This window comes from Betta splendens, chromosome 16, assembly GCF_900634795.4.
Source record: "Betta splendens chromosome 16, fBetSpl5.4, whole genome shotgun sequence".
In the NCBI taxonomy this organism is placed as follows: domain Eukaryota; kingdom Metazoa; phylum Chordata; class Actinopteri; order Anabantiformes; family Osphronemidae; genus Betta; species Betta splendens.
The window spans coordinates 10,513,207-10,533,434 of record NC_040896.2 but is presented as its reverse complement, the minus strand read 5'-3'; the positions used below and the strand labels follow the sequence as shown (position 1 = coordinate 10,533,434).

Below are 20,228 nucleotides of genomic sequence, written 5' to 3'. Positions count from 1 at the left end.
TGGTATTACATTCTGTCCTAATGCAGTTTACAGTGTTTACAAGCCTAACGCGACCGCCCCTGTCGTTCGGAAATAATTCTATTGGGGCGAAGACGGCTCGCTGTCCAGACGGAAGCTCGATCATTAACATTAGTCCAGACTGCGAGGCACACTTCAGTCTGTATTGAGGCTGCATATGTCCCCTGACAGCACCCCCCACCCCCCACCCCCACCCCAGCAGCGCATCTGAAGGAACCGTTGTTGGCCCCGTAGCATTTTAGTGAGTAATCGCCGGGCTTTGGAGCTCTCACTTCTCCATTTACATGTCAAAAACCTCCCCAGGCTCTGGATGTAAGGGACCCAATTTGGAATGACAAAGCTCAGCCAGAGACAGCTGATCCACAAAGGAGGCCTGGTTAAGTTCTTCCTCCCAGTCACCAGCTGCTCCACTGACCCATAGTACTCCTATTCAGCAAAAATACACATGAGACCGAGAGGAATGCGGCCGTGCTCACTTGCATGTAACTGTTGCAAAACAGAGGATTTGTGCGTTTTCCGTGTCATTTGCTGTGCATTGTTCTTCACTCGTTAGAAGATGAAGAGCTGTAAATGAGCTCCACAATTAAATATTGAGGATAAAACCAAGTACCTGTCATTTTAAATATTACACACTGTAAAACTCGTGATTCAGTTCGCTTTTATATTTATCCTCACCCAAACAAAGCGTCTCGTGGTTTTGTGCTTTAGTCATTTACCATTTTTATTTCCAGAAAAACAAAGCAAAAGAAAAACATCAGGTAAATCGAACTGTTATCGATGTGTAACACAGTCCTATGTGTGAAGCATCTGTCACATGCACTGCCACACTACTCGCGTCAGTGTCTGACACAGAGCGGTTTAGGGATTTGTCACCCCCCCCCCCTGCACTGCAATGACAGGATACTGGCTGGGACTTGGAGGTCACACCCAACATGTTTTTCTAGGATTTGTGCATGAAACTCACATGAAAACATGTTGCTTCTACATCCGTACTCTCACAGAACCGGGCGGTGAGACGCTGAGACCCGACTTTGGGAAACAGAGGGAGCTGAACGCAAGATCAGGCCCAGATGGTTAGGTACGGCCGGCTCCTGTTGGTGTGAGGAAGGGATTACATAAGTAGAATTAAAGCGGTGAAAACGGGGACATGTTTCATTAGTTTCCCTGATGCCAGATCTATATTTGGAGCGTGAACCCGCAGCAACAGACGTGCGGGGATGAAAATAGCCTTTAACAGCCCAGTTTGGGAGCTTTATTCCATTCCACTCTCCTGCCACAAGGATAGTGACAGACGGAGCACGCTCCACAGAGAGCAGCCCCGGTCGCCCAATCACAGAGCTCCCCCGGGCAGGGAAGTGTGGGAAAAAGCAGAGGAGGGGAGGAACGGGCGGGTGGAGATAGAGTGTGAGGCTGTTTGTTGGTCCTGCTAAAGCCATTCACTGTAACCTTAATGTTTTACGAGAAAATCGTGCATATTCACATGCTAAACTTCTGCAATGCTAGAAACATCGCACGTTTGCGGTGCAACATGTGCCCGGTTGTAAATGGAACGGCCGGCAGAAGATGGATTTCAGACAGAAGGACGGACAGCCACAGTCAATGCTGCTGGAGATGCGGGGGGCTGGGAGAGAGTGGGTGGTAGGAACCCGATCTCCTCGTATTGGGTGCCCGTTGCCCCCCGAGAGAAAGCAAGAAACAAGAGGCCCAGCTGTCCTTAACAATGGACCTGCCCCTCAGCAGCCAGGACTCAAAAGGCCTCATTGAGGCTGCAGGCTCTCTGAAGGCGGCTCACAGAGGAACTAGCCAGGACATGCTCCCGTTGGAGGCCGGCGTGTCTGTCGCTGTTCTCACACGCTTATGTTGCTTTGTGTTTGTCTGTACGTACACGTTCTCATGTGAGCGCGTGTACGAACCTACATTTGCCCCGATGTGTTGTGGGAGATTTTTATTCTAAGGCTAAATAGAATAAAATAAATGAAACAAGGCACTTACTGAATGTTTAATAATTGACCCGAAATCGTTGAAGCTTTTGGGAGTTTATTAGTTAAAAATGTACTATATCAAGTTTACTGTTTTTCATCCATCCATTTTCTGCTTCTGGAGTTGGGTCATGATAGCAACGTGGTAAAAAGGAAGGCTCAACTATCTATTCCAGGTCTTCCAGCTTTGGCTGATCCCAGACCAGATTAGATGTATTCTGAGAGCGGACATGTTAAGAAGCCGTCCCGACCAGATGCCTAAGCTGAACTTCAGCTGGCTCCAGTCCACGCAACGCGCTGCTTCTAATTCCGACCCGTACTGGAAGTGTGAGTCCCCACGGGCAGCGCCGGCTGATCGACCCTGCCTCTGACCTCCACGCAGCACCGAGGAGGCGTCCGCGGCTGGCTCGCTGCCACCGAGACGGTCCTCAGCCGCCGCCTCCCACACTCGTCCGCAGCGTCTGCGGCCGTTGCCCTTCGAGCCTCCGCTGCCCATCGGCCTCCTCGCGACAGACGCCTCCTTCAGGGCGACTGGATGGTTGCCGCCTTTGACCACGTGACCAGTCCAGAACCAGTTCTACATGTTTGGGTGTAACCAGGCAGCACACAGCTTGTGAGCCCAAAGAGAATTTTCCCTCAGCAGAACCTTTTGCACATGGTCCTGGAAAGGTCAGGTCACTGGCTAATATATGTTTACACATGTAACTAGTGGCAGACTTCAAGTTAACTTTGTATATAACTAAATAAACCTATGCCTCTTGTTCCACACCAACTTTTCTTCAGCCTGCGTGACCCAGATATTACACCATTCACATCATCCTACATTTCCCAGAATGCATAGTGAGTTTTCCTTTTAACACAGTTCTATGTCACTATCTCAGTAAAACCTTTTCCAGCAGTATCTGATGACTGCTTGGCTGCAGACACCTCAGATTTACTTCCTGTTGATGGTTCTGCTTCACTTTCTGATGAGCACACGCACGCGAAGCCACTACACCATATGCCACATAAACCCCTGTCATGGTTCTAGCAGGTTTCACTGTCTGGCTGCCTTGTGTGTCTGCACAGGAGCGGAAGCCATGAGCAGCTCAGACCTCCAGCGTGCAGCGTGTGGAGCTGCTGCTCGTCCAGAGTGTGTTTACTCTGACAGGTTCCCTTTGCCAACTTCTCATGACGGCCTATTGGGTGTCCAGCCTCTGGTCAGCACACAGGGACACGCTGCAAACACTCCAGGTAATGATCTGACACAAGTGTCTGGTGGCTGCGTGTCACAGAGTTTTGTTCTGATGAAGATCAGGCCATTATATTTTCTTGCTGTTTCAGCCCAATGTGTCTGGAGCATCATCTGCATTAGTCAGTAAAATGGCTGTTACAGTGAATGGTCATCTGTGATGATCCTGCTCCTGTTATTTTACAGCCAAACCTGCCATGCACACATCTGGATGCTGCTGCATGGAATTCTGTCTTCTCAGGGAGGCGAGGAACAGAGGCCAGGACCATATGCTGCGATATTTCCTTCTCTAAAGTAAGATGTGCATCTGTTTGATAACTGTCATGTTCAAGCCTACACACTTGTTGATACTGAATAGATGCTCAAATTAGGTGATATAAACGTGTACAGTGTCATCATGTGTTTGCACGTACAGGATGAACAGCATCTGTTCAGCACATCTCCAACATGATCGTCCCCCTCATCTGTTAGTTTTTATTGTGAGCTCGCCGCTGCCTGTTGATATGGATGATGTGGCAGCGCTAAGTGTGTGCATCCGTGCATGGCGCTTCTGTAAATACGCTGGGACAACAGACATGTGGGTGAGACAAAGAGGGGACGGGATTGTGTGAGCGATGGTGTTTTGTGTAGGTGACGGTCCCGTGGGAATTCCCCACGGGCGAGGTCTTTATTTCGTGCTGCACAAACACAGCCCGCGCTCCACAGGGGAAAGCACCAGCCAGTCAGTCAAAAGCAAAGCCTTCCCTCCCCCATCACCATCACAGCCCTGATGCTCACCCACATGCGGACACGGCCATGGGAATGCATGAGAGCTACAGCAGACGATAAGAGAAGGCCTCCACATACACAAACACAGGGGATGGCCTCTCTCCTCCACACGCTGAGCTGTCCTCAGTGCCCTCGCTCCCTTCTGTTTATTCATGCCGACCCCAGTGCTGATACCATCTCCTTCTATCTCAATTACATCAGCCAACTCCCCGTCTTCCTCAGCAAGGGCTGCTTTTCTTCCTCCCTCGGACCCCGCGTCAGTCGTCTCCTCGGGCCGGCGTAGAAACGCGCTCCATATTCAGCCAGTCATAAATATAAGATAAAGATAAACATCCACGCCGTGATTGGCACCTGTGTCTGTGGGTTCAAGGCGCGGGTCTGGCGGTTTTGGAAGACGGAACAACAAAGCAACGTGAAGTTTCAGACAAATACGACACGGGTATGAAAACAAACAGCGCGGGAAATGATTGGGCGCTTGCGTCCCGTTGCATCACCAACCCTGGCAGCTCCACATAACAAGCAGCCATGGTCACACGTTACAAACTATACCATGTGCAAAGCGCCGCGTGATGTAATTTGACAAACACCAGGCAAGACGCAACAATGCCCGTGAAATACGATTTATCACTTGCGCTCTTGGATGCGTGCTCGTGTAATTACACGTTTCCCCTTCTCATAGTTTAATAATAATTTCTAAAGCCTGGAAAATTCCTAAATACTCCGCACCTGCTGAGGCAACCCGTTCGGCGCGTCGCGGAGTGAAGGAGTGGGCTCTCAGCGTGTCGTAAATCACTTTTACGGCGCCGCTGTGAGGCCTCGGGAGCAGCTGAGGACTCGTCTTGCTCACCGCTGTCCCGCTGCATCATCCCCGCGCCGCCGTCGTAGCCGCTCTGCGCAGTGGTTCATCACGGTGGACAAACGGGCCGGTGCTCGCGTCCCCGGCCGCCTTCCATCACGTGCTGCGCTCCGCGCTCTCCGGTCAAGTGCTCCCATTGTGCCTCCCACACAGCCTTAAGCTTAATGAACTGCCTTTTGAAATAAGCCTCTGCAGGATCTCTTTAAAATATGTAACAGTCAAATTACTTGTAATAATGATTAACGCTGACGTGGGCTGTGTTGTCACATGTAATTTATTATTCCTCTGTGTTAAATAATTAGCCTATTGCTTGCTGAAATAGGTACTTTGGTAAATTGGACCTGATTGCACATAATAAATAATTGCAGTTATTGTTTACACTGACAGGATATTTTGTGTGTTAGCCTTTTGTTGTTTTTTTCCCCCCATTGTTTCCAGAAGGTGCTGGACAATCTGCGCCTATCCACTGCAAAACACACACACACGCTCACAGGAAAATTGAAAGTCTGCCACTGAACTTGTGCAGTGTAGTGGCCATATCCACTTCCTGTCGCAGACAATAACAGGACGTGGTTAACAAGGTCCCTGTCAGGCATCCCCACCAGTGGAAATGCATGCAATTCCTTCCACAACAACGTGGCCGCTTCGCGGAGCGGCGTTAACGATGGGACACTCCATCAACATTATGTCCACAAAAACACAGGATACACACTGTGAGCAGCAGGAAAGGGTGGGGTCGCTTTCGTTTCACCACGCAGCAATGGACAGAGCTCAGCTATGCACATCGAGCAGACGAACAATACACATTATCAATATATGTATATTTCAGGATGGCAGCAATGTAATTATCTGTTATACCACGCAAAGGTTGTGTTTAAACCTCCAGCTGTAATAGTATAAAGAGTATAGTCTTACATTTTAGTAGCAGAAGGTGACTTGGGATCATGAGGATTCATCATTTAGTAACAACAAATATTACATATAGTAGAGGTTTAAATGTGCATTTAAGGCATAACATTATGTCAACCTAACCAATATTGTATCGGTTCTCTTTGCATCCCGTCATGCCGTCTGCTCCACTAGACCCCTGGGGTCCAGGTGTTTGCAGCAGATCCTTTAAGTCCTGTGAGATGTGATGTGAGGCCTCCGTGGATCAGATGTTTGTCCAGCACATCCCACAGACGCTCGATGCGATTGAGATCTGGTGACTGTGGATCCAACTCAACACCTCACACTCGTGTTTGCTTAGTGGCAAGGAGCCTTATCCCGCTGAAGGAAGCCACAGACATCAGCGAATATGGCATCCGTGAAATAATAAATGGTGTAAGATCCGCATGAATGTTCTGACGCTACAATTCAGTCCACCTGTTCTTGTATTTGCCCATTTTCCTGCCTCCAACATGTCATCTTCCAATCACTGCCTAATACAGCCCACCCACTAACAGGTGCCATGATGAAGAGATAATCAGTGTTATTTACTTTACCTGTCAGTGATCATAATGTTTTTCCTGATTGGTGTATATGAAGCCATAGTAAAGGTCATAATCAGAGTCTTGTCTGTGCAGGATTTCAACTATTCGCTTCTCTGTGCTGAAGTGTGAACATTTAGCAGATACTATCAGCACGGACAGGCTTCATAGCGAGGTGTTTTAGGAGGCCGGAGAGAGGAAGAAACACCCAGAGACCTGCTCCAGCTTTGCATTTGGCAAAAAAGCCTCGATGAACCATAACAATAAGAGCAAAAGATGTGCTGTGTTTCTGATTCTGATTGCTCTTTCTTTGCTCCTGCTATTTGTATTTCTCCCCTGTAATCCACAGCTGAATGCCTCTACTTAGATCTTTTCTTTTCAAAGACTGTCAAGAGGCAATTTAGGAAAGACAGGAATCTCCGCCTGCAGTGGAAATAGCTCAAAGCAGACTGAAGCATCACGTGTGATGGTGGATATGCAGTATTGGCTGCTGCGCCTTGTACAAGATACATCAGCTGTCAACTATCATTAAAAAATGTCACATTTAATATTGATTTGTTTTTCGCTGTGTTTAGAATTCACCACCAATGCTTGTTTAAGTCGACCGGCTGATGTCCGTACCAGGCGCTCAGACGCGCTGCTGCTACAGAAATGATGCGCCTTCTTTCTCTCTCTCTCTCAGTCTGTAATTAATGTTCTGCAGGGGGATGTGTAAATATAGTTGCTCAGTCTTTTAGCCAATTACGCAGAACAAAGACGGTGGATGTCAGCAGAATCCTCAGCGCTCTGGGAGCTCCCAGCACAACCACGGCTGACCTTCAGGCTTTCACTTCTTAGCTGCTCCTTATCAGCACACATTGCTTTGTTATTGTCATCCGGGCTCACTGCGGTCTTCCAAGGACAGTTTGCTGTGCCAGTCCTGCCAGGATCAGGTTTAATTCAAAGGTGTTTTTTCCATAATTATCTAGCTAAATAAAAAGCGCGTCTTTTAGCTCACTGTTTACGTTTGTACATATATGAATAAATCTACAATAAATTGAAATTGTTAATATTACATAAGGAGGTCAATATATTACTCTAAATTCAGAAAATGTAATGTTTGTTGTCAATTGCAATTTTCAGATGGTTCAAAATAACAAATCCAGAGGATGTCACAAACACAGGAGCTTCAATACCTGGACGCGGCACAAAAAAAAGGAGCTACTAGGAGCTGCAACCCGTTCTCTGAGAAGGCAGGTTGAGCAAAACCCTCGAGTGACTAAAAGGCTAAGATCAATCAGGCTCGAGCTTGTAGCCTGTACAGCGTCTTGCATAGTAAATGCCAAAGGTTTCCGTGCCAGGACACCGCCGCTGACACTAAAGCATGAAAACAGTCGAAATCCTTCAAAAAAACCACAGAGGTTTGGGGATTTGAAGAAGACGTCCAGAGGCATCGAGAGAGGCTGATGACTTGAACCCTTTGGAGAATCGCTGGTGGATTTAAAAGAAGGAAGGTGCAGAAAACAAATCATAGAACATTGTGAACTGTGTGAGGAACGCTGCCAGAAGGTGACGTCTGGATTCATTTGCAATGAATGATTGAAAATGAAAAATGGAAAATATGCCATTTCTATTATACCAGTTGAAGCTGGAATGATTTGTCCTGGCCAGAATGTGCAAAACCAGCAAAAGGGAATCGGTTATTATCCATCCACTCATCATCTTTACCTCTTGTCCTTGAGAGGGTTTTGGCGGTGACTTCAGGACTAAAGACTCTCTCTCTTCAATTTGAAACACGAATGACAATGAATGCATGAAAACTGAGACACATTTGGCGTATTTCTCTGCACACACATACACACAACAGATGAGATGAGAAGGAAGAAGCAGGCTGTGTTGGGAGGATGTCTACACAAACCTCACTCTGCCTTTTGGATGAGCAGCATCAGTTACAGCTGAGTGTTTTATTCTGCTAAATTGTCTATTTAAGAATAATGAGAATAAAACGTTTTACCTCATAATGCAGGACATTTTAAAACACTAGATTAAAGGACATTGTAGTGGAAATGAAAAGGACACACTCTCTTCTCGCTGTCGCCGCTTAATTCTGCATTAATCCATTTCCAATTTACTCTCATTACAGCTCTCGCCACAATGGCAGCGTCAGCGGGGGCTTGAACGGCTTCACTCGGCAGTGAAAAAGGAAAAAGCGCCGTGACCTGTGATGAAAAATCAGAGAAGACAGTGAGAGGTGCGGCCCGTTGCCTGCAGGATGTCTGAAAAATGGGTCACACGTGAGGGAGGACCCGTCCCGTGTTTGCGTTCCAGAAAACAAAAAGAGACGAGCTGGTCCCAGTGACTCCCTCCCACTGGGGGCAGGGCCCAGCGGTGGCCTCCCTTAATTAGATTTAGTCTAGCCTGCATCTAACCTGAGGGGAGGGGGGCCAGTGTGCTGTGCAAACAAAGTGGACATTCATCAGTGTTGCCAATCACACCGGACGTGATTAAGTTACACACCTTGTGGTCTCAGCGCCGGGGCTCCAGTTACGCCGGTCGCCAAGGCAAACACAGTCACGGGCTGAAAGGTCACAGGGTGTCCGACTCTGTTTTTACGCGAACGCCCAAACAGGGCGCATTAACATCTAAGTATTACACCCGAGAGGAATTATCACGGGAGTGTCGCGCTCCGGTGAGAAGGTGAGGCGGCGCGATGGAGGAGCGGCGGCGGCGCACGCCGTTATGAGCGGCATGAAAAGTTCTTCCACCGGCGAGGTGTGAAAAATGCATTAGCGCCGGCGCTTCTAGGAAACCTAGTGTTACAGCACACACACGTCACACGCAGTCCTTTACCTTCATCATCACACACAGACTGCTTTGATGTTTTCAGGCCCAGATCTGGTCCAGCTGGGGAAATCACACTGTTTGTATAATATTAGAGTCGGTCGGGCTTGTTTTTGGCTGTGATGGTCCTGAGCTGAGCTGACCAGCTACGCACCTTTACCTCCACAGTGATGTCACGCCAAGTCGAACCAGGTTGAACTTTTCCGCTGCCTGATGCAGGTTTGGCCCACATTGATGCTGCCGCTGCACTTCCCCCATCCGAGGGAACAAGAAGGGCTGTGTCCTCACGCACAAAGTGAAAGCCTGTGTGAGTCTCTGCAACAAGAGCTAAATTAAAAACTCAAATACAAAGGATTACAAAGCGTATTGAACGTCCTCATCGCATCTCAACAATGTCATTTTCCACCTCATCGTCATTTGCTCCCTTTCCTTTTTTTTTTCCCCCAGCCGCTTATTGTTTTAATAGATTCACTCTGGGTGTGATGATGTAAGCATGCGCTGAATTCCAGTCAAGCAGAGTTGCATCACTTGAGCTTAATTGCTTTCAGCATGAGCTGTTTGGATCCCTTCCACTGAAATAATATTTGCTTCATTTGAATGGAAGGGCTGGCTCCGTCTGACAGCGCGGGTGCAACACTGCTAACTCACGCCGTTTGACTCGCGTCTTGACATTAGCAGAAATATAACAGCTTGATTGGTATAATTACTGTAACGTACCAGTGATCAGGGAGACTGAAGCGGAGCCGATACAAAGCGATGCACAGGGGTTTTTTTTAGAACATACCGGCTACTTGTGTCAAGAGTAAACAGGAAGCATGTGGCCTCCTCTGAGAGGGGGAGGGGAGGAACAGGCTTCCCGAAAGAAAGAATCACGCACTGTATGCAATGACTTTGTCATCAAAAAGTCAATTAAAGGCAGTGGAGAACACTCCATGGCCACGGAGCGTTTTTCTAGGGATTAATATTTAGAAATATGCTCCAGAGACATGACTGGTTGAAACTTAGCAGCCGACTGAAGTCGAGCAAGTGGCTTTTTGCCTGTTCCCAACTGCTGTTTGCTACTTAATTGATTACCAGCACACATTATGAAGAACCCCGGCTGCCGGTCTCTCGTCACTTGACGCAGACACTCCATGCAAATTTCATGACCGCACCGTGTTACAGCTGCCAATTTCTTTTTTTTTGACTCTGAGTCAGACAGAATCGCTGGGACACTCGCGAAAGGGGAGGGCATTCATCTTTTATAGTGCTGTTTTTGTCTCTATTTGACAGTCTCAATGAAAGATTCAGGAAGACGCTTAATCCTATGGGCCCAGTCAGGTAGATGGATGCTGCTGCTGCCGCCGCTGCGCTGATGAGACCCGCAGAGAAGGGATGCAGGGAGGCAGGGTGCAGACTGACAAGCAGACAGCCACGGCTGCTATAATAGCTGAGAGGGAGGTGCTGATGGCCTGTTGCCAAGGTGACACAGGCCAGCCATTTGCAGATGCAAACGAGACCTCGCAGCTCCCACCGATGCCGTGGCTCCTCTGGAAACGCAGGCGCCGCTCCCCCACCCTCCCCAGAGAGGAGCTCTTGCATACACCTGAGCACAACTATGTGTTTGCTTTTCACATTTGCTTGCGATGAGCCTCCTTTGTGTCCTGTCTCCCTTTGCTCCTTTGGGAAGGAAGGATTGCTTATTATTTCTAAGTGTCCCATAACCCCCACATTGATGTCTTCCCTTTCTTGTTTCCTCCTCTGTTCCATTGATTCCTTGTGTTGAATTGGCCTTTTCAGAGATGGGGGCTGATAGCAGCGTGCGCTGTTGAATAACCGCTCTCAGTAGACACAGCACTCCACCCCAGCGACAACAAAAAGGCAGACTCCTTTGTTTGGCTGGAGGTAAACAGCTGGGAGCAGATGATGCCGGCCAGGCTGATTTACGTGACCACAGCTACCGTGGTGTCAAGGTTTGTTATGGCAGGGGCAAACAGCTGAGGGTGGATGGAGGCTGAGGCTGCAGAACAATGTGTCATTTAAAGGAAAGGAAAAAAAAGCATGGAGTGTGGAGAGTAGCTGAGCTCTTTGTTTGGGTTTGTGTTGGTTGGAAAACCCCCTCTGGAGATTTCCTCCTCACACCTGAGAAATGATAGTCTAGAAATAATTAGATTCAAAATGCAAGAAAAAACATATTAGAAGACAAAAGAAACTCACCGCTAATTTGTGTGTCGTCCTAATTTTTAAAACCTGAAATCAACCAACAACCGGTCAACAGAACAGAATGGCTGCAGACAGGCTGTGTTGTGTTGATTTGGAGGTACCGAATGCAAAACAACAGCAGTAATGAAAGTGCCATTAACAAGTGTGGCTGTCGCACACTTATGAGAAGCGCCGCATATGCCGCGCAGACCGAATCCTGAATGGTTAAATGGTCATGAATAATTAGGGCATTCTCTCACTGAGCAGATGTCTCTTTCTGCCGAGCGAGCGGACGGGGGAGAGATAAGGCCGGTGCAGGACCGGGAGTGGGGGGAATGGATGAAGGCTGCGGCCTGCGATACAGCACAGCATGTGTGCGCCGTCACACAGATACGGCGCCGCCTCCGACGGCGTGCAAACGGCGCGGCCGACACCTCGGGCCCCTCCGCCCCCCAGCGCCCCCACCCCGAGTCTGCAGGCGCTGTCCTGACCCCACCTGATGATGTCCCACCAGTGACCACCTCGCCACTCAGACCTGGACTTTCACGTCAGCCGCGCTTCCTCCCACCTGCACAAACAACGCGGATCAACCGGAGGGCGATTCTCGCCGCCGTCCGTCCGCGTGTAGTCGAGCAGCAGCCAATTACGTCTGGAAAAGGGGAAGGAAAAGCTAATTTGGCTGTGAACGATCGTGAGGAATCTGCCTGCCAGCACCTCTAAATCTCACTTGTTAACACACTATAGCTTGTCTCATCTGAACACACAGGTATTTATAGCACACAGTGGCTCTTTACTGATGTGAGGGAGGACATATGATGAACATAGACGCCCGGAGGTTGCGCCTTCCAATGTGATAAATCCTTAGTTTTACAGGTGCTGGGGGGCAGATTGTTTTAATTGTTGACATAAGAAAATGAACAGCGTCAAGCGTAAACATGAAATGATTATTGGCTTCTCAGATGGTTGAAGCCTGTGAACTCGTGTGTTTGTATTTTGGCCAGTCGCCACAAGACACAACAGAAGACAAACAGCTCAGGTCGCCTCATTCCCATTGATCAGATCTACTAGTGAGAGTATTAGCATCATTAGCAAATTAGCACTTATGCTATTTGTGGGTCTATTTGTGCAAGGACAAAAACATAACTAACAGTTGTGTTGATATTGGTATTTTTTCCCTCTGTCCTAAAAGCTAAAGGTAAATTCCTGCAGGAGCTCAGAACACGTAGTTATTCTGCATATGGTTGTGTTGACACGCTCGCAGCAGTCGTCTGGCTCAATAGATAAAAATTTAACAGCCTCTTCACACACAATGTGCTTAATAAATCACTCCATGAAGGGGGAGCCCCGTCTCCACGGTTTCATATATCGCCACAGTTTTTACTATACTGCCTGTGTATAAGAGGTAAATTTCATTAATAGCTGTCAAAGCCTTTCTCAATTAGTGTCTCCTTGTTGAACATAACAGCAGCCCTCGAGTCCGTGCTCAATGACCAGCAGCCTCTCAGTAGTCACGCTCCGGCGCTTTTATTACGTATAAACGCATTAAAGCATCTAAAGGTCACGTCACGCCGGGCAGGATGGAGTCCGGCTCGCTGGCTCAGCCCGGCTGCTGCGCTCGGCGGCGTCGGACCTGTCAGCGCCGTCCGCGGTCCCGGTTCATGCGCGGCCATTCGCACAAAAGGCGCCGTATTAGTCCTCACACCTGTAAAGGTCAGTCAAAGCAAGCGCGTGTGTGAGGCATCGATATATGGACCCGTCTCCCCGGGATCGACGCCGGACCGGGAGCACGCCGGCACCTGAACTGTGGGAATTGAGACGGGGGAAACAATAATTGGTTGTTATTGTGCAGATTGAATTACAGAGACGTGGATTCTACCAAATCAATGCCTGGCAAATAATTTAGCAGACGGTTATTGATTTGCACAGCTTCCTCTGATAACTGCAGGTGTGACACTGTTCGTTTATACCAAAGAGACCTTTTTACATGGTTTTGCTGTCAAGTGCTGCCGTGGGGAAACTGTTTAATGTCAGACTGTGTACGAGGCTGTTTTTAAATAAATATGTCAGATCCTGGGTTTTCTTTGTCATCCTGACTCATGCAGCACGAGTCAAATGGTAAATATGTATCTGATCTCTGCACTAATGGCTGCCATGGTCAGAGAATGACGCGGCTACTGCCCATTTTCCATGTTTCCTCTATAATCATGGCGTCGTGTTTGTGAAAGTGCTTCTTTTTCACAGCTCTAAACCCTTTTGTTGCAAATCGCTCTGACACAACAACAGTGTTGTTTGCTTTGTGTAGGTGTTTCAGTTCCTCGTGGCAAAAAAGCCCATCGCAGCGCGGCGGTCGCAGCTTCTCGCAGTCGAGCCGAGCGACGACGCCGGTTCTGGAGCCGATCCCGCTTGAATTCCTCCCCACGGCAGGAACGGCAAACTGACCTCTCGCTATTTCATAAAAACATTCACACCTCAAGAACAAAGTCTTAGCTGTTCAGCAGATGATTTACAAACACTCACTTTAGGCCTCCAGAACAAGAAGTGAGATATTTTAAGTTCCTTAAAATTAAAATTAGGATAAACTCTTGTGCAGTTGTACAAGGTCTGATAATACCAACGTATCACATTCTTTAGTTCAGTAGAGAGCTGGAACTGAGCGTGGCTGGTGTTTTCAGTAGCTGTGTTTAGTTTGAACCGGACCAAACTCTTTTTCTGGGTGGTTCTGGCTCCAAGTATTAAAGACGGTGCTGAGCATAAGCTGCATCTCTGGGCTTTAAACCGGCTCCAATACAAACCCGTGGTTGACATTAACCTGTGTTTATACGCTTGCCGTGATGCTTCTGGCTCAAGTCATCAAGAATCCCTCCATCGTTCCTTACATCTAAACAAGACATTTAGATGTCTAAACCAGCCAAACCTGAACCAATGACTCATATAATTGGTTTTGCGGAGAGCGATCAGGCAAAGGTCAAACCGCGAGGAGAGAGATCAGCGCGAGGCAGGAGTGAGTAGCCATTTACAAAGGGCACAAACATATTTGCCTTTAGACGCGGTCCAACATTTAAAAGCTTTTTTTCTTTGCTTTATACAATCCTCTGAAAACTTAGTGAACTTCTGAAGGCTTAGGAAATCATGTAACAACGGAATGGGATGCAATCCAACACTAAAACTGACAATATTTTATATGTGCAACCAAATAAAAGTTGTTGTTCTGTGAAAAGTGTTGCATAAAACTCAAGAAAAGTCTGGGATGTTACTTTGCTTCAGATCGATTCATGTAATAGCAGTTGACAAAGAACTCACAGTTTACTGGGACACAGTGTGTTTTTGTTGTCTGTGTTAAAACCAATCATTTCAGTCGCTTGTCTCTGCAAAGTACATGTTCTGTAGAATTTAATTTACTTTAAAAAACAAGCAGAGGACAGAAGGTGTAAATTATATTTTTTTATATTTATAAATAGAGCTATTTCTGGTATGTTTCTAAAGCTTTCTCTCCTCTGACCATACAACAGAGGTTATATAACAGTTTGATTAGTATTTGTCTGAACAAACACAAACTTATTATGGGCTGTATTTTTCAGTGCGAGGAGTGTTTTTAACAGTGTTCTCTTGTACTTGTTCCAGTCCCATGCTGTTTTCTCCCCTGACAAACCACCACGCAGCAGGGTGGAGGTCAAGACAGAGGCAGGAGATAAGAGGGAGAGTGGAGAGGAGGGAGAATAGAGGAGGGAGAGGAGGGCGTACTCCCTGACCGCAGAGCACAATGTCTTATCTTGTCCTCCGTCCTCCCTGCCATTATCTGCTGCAACGCGGACACTGAGACGCAGCTGCTTTCTTCCAGGCCAAACGTAAAGAGGAGCGTAAACCAATGAACGTGTTGCATTAGTTATCTCCTCTATGTCCAAACTGCCGCTCGCTTTACAAAATAGTACACGCAGCAAATATCTGGGCAAAACTCAAGATGTTGGACAGATAGATTCGGTCCTAAAATGACGGTCGAACTTGCAGAAGTATGAGCAACGGTTGAGGGTGGGCGGCCATCTGCCTCCACCGGCTGGGTGAACTAGCTAACGATGCGTTAGGCTAGTAGGCTAATAGGCTAATTAGCTAGGGCGGTAGGCTAATTAGCTAGGCGTGCTAATGTTTGCACCTCTATTAGCTAATAAGTAATAATATTAGTTTTTCTTTTTGAAAAGGGCAATAAAAAGCGAGGTGAACGTCCAACGGCTGCACACAGACAGCAGGTTATTGATCACACGAAGGCCCGAGGCTCATTGTTGTCGTGTGTGTGAATCTGAAGCCCAACTGACGGGAAACCATTCAGCAGTTTAAGGCCGCGTACGTTTTTCCTTACGGCCCACAGCTGACGCTGCTCTGCAGCAAATCGTGGCAGGGACGAACACCCAACGTGGCTAAAACCCGCTACGTCCACTCGGGTTTCTGTCCTCGCAAACGTCGTTGACTCAAACCTGAACGTTTGCCAAAATTACACGGTGTGAAAAGCTCAGCACCGGTTTCCGTTGCCGCTGCGAAATGCAGCGATCGCAGCAATTTCGCTGAAATTAGCCGCTTTCGCTGCCGTGCTGTTTTCTGCCTCTGACTGCTAATCCTCTGTACAAGAGCGACTGTTTCCACGGTGTAATATCAAAAACGTTGACCGAGCACTTTATGCTTCTATTATTATTTCCAACTAGATGTTATTTCACATCTTATTGCAGTGGATAGATGTGTAGTGGATTTGGATCCACGGCAGCTGTCCTCTGGTTTTACTCCGTGCCCTCTGTTCTTGATTCATGGTTTCAAACAGCAATATCCAGGGATGAGCCTGGAGAGTCTTGGATCAGCCTGTAGCCCTCGGCTTAGGTCCCCACCCCCATCTCACTCTTTACTTTCCTCCTCGCCTGCTCCATCTCTGTCTGCTTCCCTCAGACACATGCAGGCACTCCAGAAGCACTAAAGACACTCTTTGCCAATTTAATAAAGAGAGACTTTGTCATGCGTATCTCTCCCACCGCTTCCTGGCCAGAGTGACAGCAGTGTGGGTGAGTGGAAAAACAGGAAGAGGACGGGCGGCGCATGGTGGGCCGCGCATCGGCCTGCATGCGTTTGTGCGGCATATGCGTTGCTCAACGGCGAGCGGTGGCGTAACGCGCGCAGGGCCGTGGGTCAAGGAGAAGAACGAGCTGCTTCCTGGTGTGGACGCGTAGGAACAACAGCTGGACAAAGAGGCCGACCCGGAAACACTGAGCTCCAGGCCAAAATGGTGCCGTAAAAACCCCAGGCCCCTCATCAACATACACAAACCGTGGGCCTTTCACAACGCGGCTGCACTTTAATCACCACTGTAGTTCCCGAACAGGCCGGCACTTGAATATTTTCCTCCTTCGTCCACACTTTCCCGCCTCATTATTTCGCTGCTGTCAAAGATGCTGTGACCAACTGCTTGAATACTAACTGTGCGTCCAAACAGATTTGTGCTGCGAGTGAGTCATTTGGTAAATATAGGGAGCGACAGCACTGCCTTTCGATTCGGGCTCAGCTGTTTAGCGCTGCAGTGGGAACACACACACACACACACACACACACACACACACACACACACACACACACACACACACACACACACACACACACACACACACACACACAGTCGTCGGTGGTTCAGAGATGGAACAGAATTGGAGGATGTAAAGTACAGCGTGAGATGAAACTCTTTCATTTCACAGGCTGTACGGTGTTTGGACTGTTTCACTGTTATTGTGCCCATGTATCAGTACACGAGGCCCGCTTTAGCTCGACAGCCTCAGAGGTTCCCCAGATGGCCGGGAGAAAAATGAAATTAGGTCCAGAACAATCAAGTTTCTTGTCGTCCAGAAAAAGGTTGTTAGTTCCTGCATTCTGGGCCACAGCCGCGCTGTAACTGCCACATCTATGGCTGGAGTTTTATTCCAGGGACGTGAGCAGAACCCACCCCGAGGCCGGCGCCACAGACGTATGCGTCTGCTGCGCGGGACGGCGAGGCCACAGGTACCGGGCTCATCGCTCAGCGGGCACTGGCGTCGTGTTTGTTTGTGAGGGGGGGAAGACTTTAGCCCCGGCGCAAACCCCCAGCTCCTCCTGACATCTGTGAGTCAATTAGCTGACTGAAGGGGAAACATCCCTGCCCCCTCCCCCCCCCCCCACACCCCCCTGCCGCCATGCATCCCTTCCTCCAACACCAAACAACTCCAACCAGGCAGTAAGGTATTGTAGCACAGCAGCTCCTGTCTGGCCCGGCTGGTTGGAGGCAGGGGGGGAGGGGCAGTAGTCGTGGCCAGGGGTGGGAGGGTAGCGGGGGTGATGAGGTTGGATGTCAAGAATGTGGCTCATGGTCTGCTCTTTTGTGTGTTTTGTACAAGATGAATGGCCGCCCATAGCAGGCAGGGGTGCTAGGCATTGACTTAGAAAAGCCTGAAGGCCCTGTCCTAGACCCCCCCCACCCCCCTCCACCCCGAAACCAGAGAGATGGATAATGAAGGCTGCGAGGGTGAACTATTTACACGCCCACTACATACAAATGGAAGCGTTTCAATTTCTTATTTCCTCCTTGGCTCTTTCTTGTCTTAATATTGTGGATGGCTTCATTAGGGGGAGATGTAGCGTTCAGTCCATGCCTCCTGTCAGAATAGGTATTATACTGTAAACGTGTCTGTGTTTGTGTAGTTGTCCCATGCGCCCCTGCCTTCCTGCTCGTCCCCAATGCCCTCCACATCCTCCGGCTACCGTTATGGAAATATGCTTCAGTCACATCGCTAATTATTTAAGAGTCGTCACCTCATTAACAGTTCTGGGAGATAATGAATGATTAATAGCTCGTTCTCCACACCACGACTACGTCCTCCCACTCCCTCGTTCCATAAAAGCTACATGTCTGACAGGTTGTTCTACGTGTCTTTGTCCGTGCAGCCCATGCATCCACCGCATTCCTGCTCCGAACGCGCGCGGTCCTGGAGGTAACTGGAGATGTCATCGGCGGCTGCACGGCAGGAAACGCAGAGAAAGGGACGTGATTAGTGTTTGTGTTGACAATGAAGCCTCGGGCGAGTAAACAGAGAAGAATGGTGTTGCCTGGAACACGCAGGCAGTGGGCTGGTGGCGCTGGCTGGACGGCTGCTGGGTGAGCAGCCAACTCAAAGCCTCAGCTCAGGAGCCAAGATACATGAAACCACGACTCCAAATCACCTCCAGCCACGTTTGCGCGGCTTACATGAAGTCATCAGGGGAAGGGGCGAACACCTGCCGACACCGACACCACTTATCATGTCTTTGCTGTCGTGATTCGTATCCGGGGGATTTCTGAGCGCTAATGATGGAGCTGCTCCGGCGGAGATCTGGTGTCTCGAAGCCAAAAGGAGCTTGTTTGAGACATGATAATGTACAAATAAAGTAATATCACCTGTTGTGGACGTAGCTGTGAAAAGCTGGCACCACAGAAGAAGGGAGCAGCTGGAAGCCAGAGGATGAGGCAGATGGGCCGCGTTTCTACCTTAGCAGGAAAGTGAAGAGTGATGAAGAACAGCTTGTTCAGGGTTGAAAAACAACAACAACTTTCCTACGTCACCTTTCAGTCATCTAAGACAGACGTTTACTAATGGTTGTACCTTTTCCGGTTTCTGATTTAAGTGTATTCAAGAAGGAAGCTGCTCCAGAGTCTGTTCCTCCGTGAGGCTGGATGCACCTTTCGGCTGATACCACCAGGGATCATCGTTTTTGCCTTTGACAGGAAGAACCTCAGAGAAACAAGCTGATGCGAGGTCGCGTCAGACCACAGAATACATTTGGACTCTGTTTTATTCCGTCTGACGTGAGCTCTGGCCCACAGAACTTGGCGGCGTCTTTCTCTGGACTGATGTATGGCTTCCTCCTTGTGTAACGGAGTTTCAGGTTAGATTTCAGGATGCAGCTGCGAACTGCGTTGAGTGACAACAGTTTTCCACAGTATTCTCGTGTCTACGTGCTATTCTATTCATACGACGGTTTCTCATGTAGTGCCTCCTCAGGTCAACGGGGGTTTCTGCACACAGAGATTTCCCTGGAGCCCCTGAATCTTTTTACGGTATTGTATCTTGCAGCCTGAAGAAGACCCACTTTTTTCGAGTCTTACTTGTGAATTGATCGACTCCAGGTTGTGTTTGCTGTAGGTACCATGTTTTACAAATGGCCGACTTATTAACATTGATGTTTCAACAATCTCATACTTCTTTAGCCGGGTTCTAGAGTCCTTTTGTCTTAGCCCACGACGTTGCTCCTGTTGTGAACTGATTCATATCTAAACCCGTAGAGATTACTCTGTGAGCCTTCCCAGTCACATGCAAATCAACAGCTCTTGAACGTAGGTGATAGACTTCTGTTCTGAGAAGCCTTTCTTTGCTCAGCACGGCATCAGCTGATGCTGCCAGCTCAGTGTTGGCGTTGGCTCCAAAGCGTGTTAGAATGAAGTCACATTACAACCCTTCGCTTTCCACCAACAATGAGTTTTATCATCTTCGAGATATTGTCAGTTAAAATGTAAATCCCAATAATGCAGGAAACCGGGTGTGCCTATATTATTAATACATACTGTGTGCTGTCATTTGAATGCTACGGCCAACTCAACCCAGGCCTGACCCCATTTTCTTCACGCAGACAAGCTACGTGTGAGCGTTCATCCTTTATTTGTATCCATCCGCTCTCAGGTTGTTTGGAGTCATTAATAATGTGCAAATAGAAGCCGAGAGCATCGGCGGCAGAACCAGGTTCACTGAGTCACAAGGTGAACAATCACACAAGGTGTTTTAAAGCGGTTTTAGCGTGGCTCGCGTCGACCACCCCGCCTCACCCAGTCACTACTTTCACTCAGGCCTCACCCCCGCTCGTGGCCTCTGCCAGGA

The 20,228-nt window shown here is 48.4% G+C and overlaps 2 long non-coding RNA genes across 2 annotated transcripts; both read left to right on the top strand.

Annotated features, from left to right (window-relative positions):
- The first annotated feature begins 3,026 nt into the window (after positions 1-3,026).
- Positions 3,027-6,086, top strand: LOC114843735 (uncharacterized). Its single transcript, XR_003783622.3, has 3 exons — positions 3,027-3,230; positions 3,415-3,522; positions 5,936-6,086. It is a non-coding gene; the product is annotated as an uncharacterized LOC114843735 (long non-coding RNA).
- A 1,676-nt stretch (positions 6,087-7,762) lies between these two features.
- LOC129603206 (uncharacterized) lies at positions 7,763-13,397 on the top strand. The gene is made up of 2 exons (XR_008692918.1): positions 7,763-8,551; positions 9,310-13,397. It is a non-coding gene; the product is annotated as an uncharacterized LOC129603206 (long non-coding RNA).
- The last annotated feature ends 6,831 nt before the right edge of the window (positions 13,398-20,228 follow it).